At 52.6% G+C, this 5000-nt stretch overlaps 2 non-coding genes across 2 annotated transcripts; both read right to left on the bottom strand.

Moving 5' to 3' along the window:
• Positions 1–204: 204 nt before the first annotated feature.
• On the bottom strand, positions 205–358 carry LOC125798871 (5.8S ribosomal RNA). Its single transcript, XR_007437661.1, has one exon. It is a non-coding gene; the product is annotated as a 5.8S ribosomal RNA (ribosomal RNA).
• A 373-nt stretch (positions 359–731) lies between these two features.
• Positions 732–2595, bottom strand: LOC125798864 (18S ribosomal RNA). The gene has a single exon (XR_007437654.1). It is a non-coding gene; the product is annotated as an 18S ribosomal RNA (ribosomal RNA).
• Positions 2596–5000: the final 2405 nt, after the last annotated feature.

Raw genomic sequence — 5000 nt, 5'->3', positions numbered from 1 at the left:
TTTCCCCCGCGATCAAGCCCGTCGAGCGGCTTTTGTCGAGTCCCGAACGAGAAGGGAACCTGACCGAGTCTGCTTTTAGGAAGACGAAGGCGCCTCGGATCGGGCACCTGCGAACCTCCAGCCGCGGTCCCCTCGAACCGTCTCTTAACTCTTCCCCGGAGGGAAGAGGGAGACGGAACGAAAAGGTCCGATAGATTGGAATAGCGACCCTCAGACAGGCGTGGCCCCGGGATTGACCCGGGGCCGCAATGTGCGTTCAAAGTGTCGATGATCAATGTGTCCTGCAATTCACATTAGTTCTCGCAGCTGGCTGCGTTCTTCATCGACGCACGAGCCAAGTGATCCACCGCTAAGAGTTGTACTCTTTATGGTTGTTTTTGTTTCGAAGCCATGTAACCAACAGACACAAAAAGTGACGGTTTGAAATAATGTTTTACGGCAGCCGCGGGTACGGGCGCCCCGGAACGCCTAAGCGAACTCGGGGTCATCAAACCGCGCCGCCGAGCCGCCTCCGGAGTAAGAAACCCCGCAGACGGACTTCGGGGGCCAGGTACCCGTCTCCCTTTGGCCGTAAAACACGTTTTTTGCTCAGGACACCGTTTTTCGATCAAGTCATTAAAAGGCCGAAGGGAATCCCTGTAGTTCCCAACGTCGGGCCGTGGCTTGAACATTTTTTGTTTGTGGAAATGGGAGTCGCGCCTACTGGGAGACACTACCAACCCAAGTCCCGGTAATGATCCTTCCGCAGGTTCACCTACGGAAACCTTGTTACGACTTTTACTTCCTCTAGATGATCAAGTTCGATCGACTTTTCAGCACAGCACCAAGGCCCCGCGAAGGAGCCCCGGCGTGGCCGATCCGAGGACCTCACATAACCATCCAATCGGTAGTAGCGACGGGCGGTGTGTACAAAGGGCAGGGACTTAATCAGCGCGAGCTGATGACCCGCACTTACTGGGAATTCCTCGTTCATGGGGAATAATTGCAATCCCCAATCCCCGTCACGAACGGGTTTAAGCGGATTACCCGCGCCTCTCGGCGTAGGGTAGGCACACGCTGGCCCGGCCATTGTGGCGCGCGTGCAGCCCCGGACATCTAAGGGCATCACAGACCTGTTATTGCTCCATCTCGCGTGGCTATACGCCACTGGTCCCTCTAAGAAGTTAACCGCGACCGCGGGGGGCCGCGTAACTATTTAGCACGAAGGAATCTCGTTCGTTATCGGAATTAACCAGACAAATCACTCCACCAACTAAGAACGGCCATGCACCACCACCCACAGAATCGAGAAAGAGCCATCAGTCTGTCAATCCTTTCCGTGTCCGGGCCGGGTGAGGTTCCCCGTGTTGAGTCAAATTAAGCCGCAGGCTCCACTCCTGGTGGTGCCCTTCCGTCAATTCCTTTAAGTTTCAGTTTTGCAACCATACTCCCCCCGGAACCCAAAGACTCTGGTTTCCCCGCACGCTGCCCGGCGGGTCATGGGAATAACGCCGCCGGATCGCGGGTCGGCATAGTTTACGGTCGGAACTACGACGGTATCTGATCGTCTTCGAACCTCCGACTTTCGTTCTTGATTAATGAAAACATTCTTGGCAAATGCTTTCGCTTTCGTCCGTCTTGCGCCGGTCCAAGAATTTCACCTCTAGCGGCGCAATACGAATGCCCCCGGCCGTCCCTCTTAATCATGGCCCTGGTTCAGGAAACCCACAAAATAGAACCGGAGTCCTATTCCATTATTCCTAGCTCAGGCATTCAGGCGAGTTTGGTGCCCGCTTTGAACACTCTGATTTTTTCAAAGTAAACGCTCCGGACCCCTGAGGACCGGACACCCAACCAAGGGCATCCGGGGGGCGCCGGGAGGCAGGGTCTGGGACAGGCGGTAGCTCGCCTCGCGGCGGACCGCCAGCCCACTCCCGAAGTCCAACTACGAGCTTTTTAACTGCAGCAAATTTAATATACGCTATTGGAGCTGGAATTACCGCGGCTGCTGGCACCAGACTTGCCCTCCAATGGGTCCTCACCCATGTGTTTAGGATACGTTCATTCCGATTACAGGGCCTCGAAAGAGACCTGCATCGTTATTTTTCGTCACTACCTCACCGTGTCGGTAATGGGTAATTTGCGCGCCTGCTGCCTTCCTTGGATGTGGTAGCCATTTCTCAGGCTCCCTCTCCGGAATCGAACCCTGATTCCCCGTTACCCGTGGTCACCATGGTAGCCCCCTATGCTACCATCGACAGCTGATAGGGCAGACATTCGAATGAGACGTCGCCGCCGCGGTGGGCGCGCGATCGACCCGAGGTTATCTAGAGTCACCAAAGGGCCGGGGGAAACCCTCGCGGGTCCCCCCGGGTGGGTTTTGGGTCTGATAAATGCACGCATCCCGGCCCCCCCGAGAGAGGACCGGTCAGCGCTCGTTTGCATGTATTAGCTCTGGAATTACCACAGTTATCCGAGTAACGTGTGGAGCGATCAAAGGAACCATAACTGATTTAATGAGCCATTCGCAGTTTCACTGTACCTTCCGTGTGCACTTAGACCTGCATGGCTTAATCTTTGAGACAAGCATATGTTACTGGCAGGATCAACCAGGTTGCTGCGAGTGGTTTTTGTCACAGAAAAAACCATTGGTTCTTAGAGGGGAGAGGGATCGGCCCCGTACCGTCCGAAGGACCCCCCGGGGAGGGGGGGACGGGCGGAGAGGCTCGTCCGAGCTCACCCCTCATTGCTCCCAGTGGAAATTAGTGTGGCAACTCCGCTGCGCGAGTTCCCGCTTGCTTCGGGGATAACAAGGAAACGCTCGTTCCGAAACCGGGGGTCCGGAGCTTTTTGAAGCCGGGTGCTGGAGCTCGGTTGGACGCGAGGACCACCGAGGCATCCGAGTCCGACGGCTCCGGGCCGACCGGTTATCGTGTAGGGCAGATTGAGATATAGACGGGCCGTCTACGACTCCCTCGGATAGGTTCGGAAAGGTCCTCCCCCTGACGGAGGACCCCCCTGGAGGCTAACCCGCTGGGTCGGGTAGGAACGCACCGCGCACAGTGGCCACGGAGGGCCGCGCGGTTGCCTACCCAGGCGGGCTCGGTAGTCCATTCGATCGGGTCAAAATAATGAAAGAGATACCCCCCCTGGAACCGTCTCTGGAAGTTTGGTTTTTCCTCCGTACCGCCTGGGGGGCGGGGGGCGGGACGGAGGCCGACCTGCGGAGCTTCTTGGTCGGGTAGGATCGGGTCCGTGTTATAGTGTCCAAAAATCCACTTTGGAACCATTATTGGGGCTTTATTTAAGCTCTGCCATGCTTAGAAATGAATGGAGAATCATCTCCAGTGCTTGGACCCCTAGTCATTGCCACTCTCCTCAACAGTCCGACGGCACCCCTTTGAAAAACCCCCCGACGAAAAATCCTCCAGAGCGCGGGCGAACTCGCTCCGAGGCCGACCGGAGTGCACCTTCGTCGGGCAAGGGAGTCGGGCGAAGGGGGTCAGAAATCCTGGAGCTCGCCACCCTCACTAGTTTTTGGCGTGAAATGGTAGACCAAAAGTGGGGACTTAGAAAAATTTCGCACTTTTTCGACCTACCACTGGTAGACCGAGTGGGACTTAGTCATTTTTTCAGCTTTTTCGGGCCTACCACTGGTAGACCAAGTTGGACTTAGTCATTTTTTCAACTTTTCGAGCCTACCACTGGTAGACCAAGTTGGACTTAGTCATTTTTTCGACTTTTCGAGCCTACCACTGGTAGACCAAGTTGGACTTAGTCATTTTTTCGACTTTTCAGAGCTACCACTGGTAGACCAAATGGGACTTAGTCATTTTTTCAACTTTTCGAGCCTACCACTGGTAGACCAAGTTGGACTTAGTCATTTTTTCAGCTTTTTCGGGCCTACCACTGGTAGACCAAGTTGGACTTAGTCATTTTTTCGACTTTTCAGAGCTACCACTGGTAGACCAAGTTGGACTTAGTTATTTTTTCAACTTTTCGAGCCTACCACTGGTAGACCAAGTTGGACTTAGTCATTTTTTCGACTTTTCAGAGCTACCACTGGTAGACCAAGTTGGACTTAGTCATTTTTTCAACTTTTCGAGCCTACCACTGGTAGACCAAGTTGGACTTAGTCATTTTTTCGACTTTTCAGAGCTACCACTGGTAGACCAAATGGGACTTAGTCATTTTTTCAACTTTTCGAGCCTACCACTGGTAGACCAAGTTGGACTTAGTCATTTTTTCGACTTTTCGAGCCTACCACTGGTAGACCAAGTTGGACTTAGTCATTTTTTCGACTTTTCAGAGCTACCACTGGTAGACCAAGTTGGACTTAGTTATTTTTTCAACTTTTCGAGCCTACCACTGGTAGACCAAGTTGGACTTAGTCATTTTTTCGACTTTTCAGAGCTACCACTGGTAGACCAAGTTGGACTTAGTCATTTTTTCGACTTTTCAGAGCTACCACTGGTAGACCAAGTTGGACTTAGTCATTTTTTCGACTTTTCAGAGTTACCACTGGTAGACCAAGTTGGACTTAGTCATTTTTTCAACTTTTCGAGCCTACCACTGGTAGACCAAGTTGGACTTAGTCATTTTTTCGACTTTTCGAGCCTACCACTGGTAGACCAAGTTGGACTTAGTCATTTTTTCGACTTTTCGAGCCTACCACTGGTAGACGAAGTTGGACTTAGTCATTTTTTCGACTTTTCGAGCCTACCACTGGTAGACCAAGTTGGACTTAGTCATTTTTTCGACTTTTCGAGCCTACCACTGGTAGACCAAGTTGGACTTAGTCATTTTTTTTCAACTTTTCGAGCCTACCACTGGTAGACCAAGTTGGACTTAGTCATTTTTTTCAGGTTTTCGCACCAACCAGTGGTAGACCAAGTTGGACTTAGTCATTTATTTTTTTTTTTCGACTTTTCGCACCTTCCACTGGTAGACCAAGCTGAACTCACCCAGGCCTGGGCCTCAGTCCTCCACCCAGCCCTGGGCCTCAGTCCTCAGCCAATCCC

The sequence above is a fragment of the Astyanax mexicanus genome, unplaced genomic scaffold (assembly GCF_023375975.1).
Source record: "Astyanax mexicanus isolate ESR-SI-001 unplaced genomic scaffold, AstMex3_surface scaffold_88, whole genome shotgun sequence".
Lineage (NCBI taxonomy): Eukaryota > Metazoa > Chordata > Actinopteri > Characiformes > Acestrorhamphidae > Astyanax > Astyanax mexicanus.
This window is presented reverse-complemented; position numbering and strand designations above follow the sequence as displayed.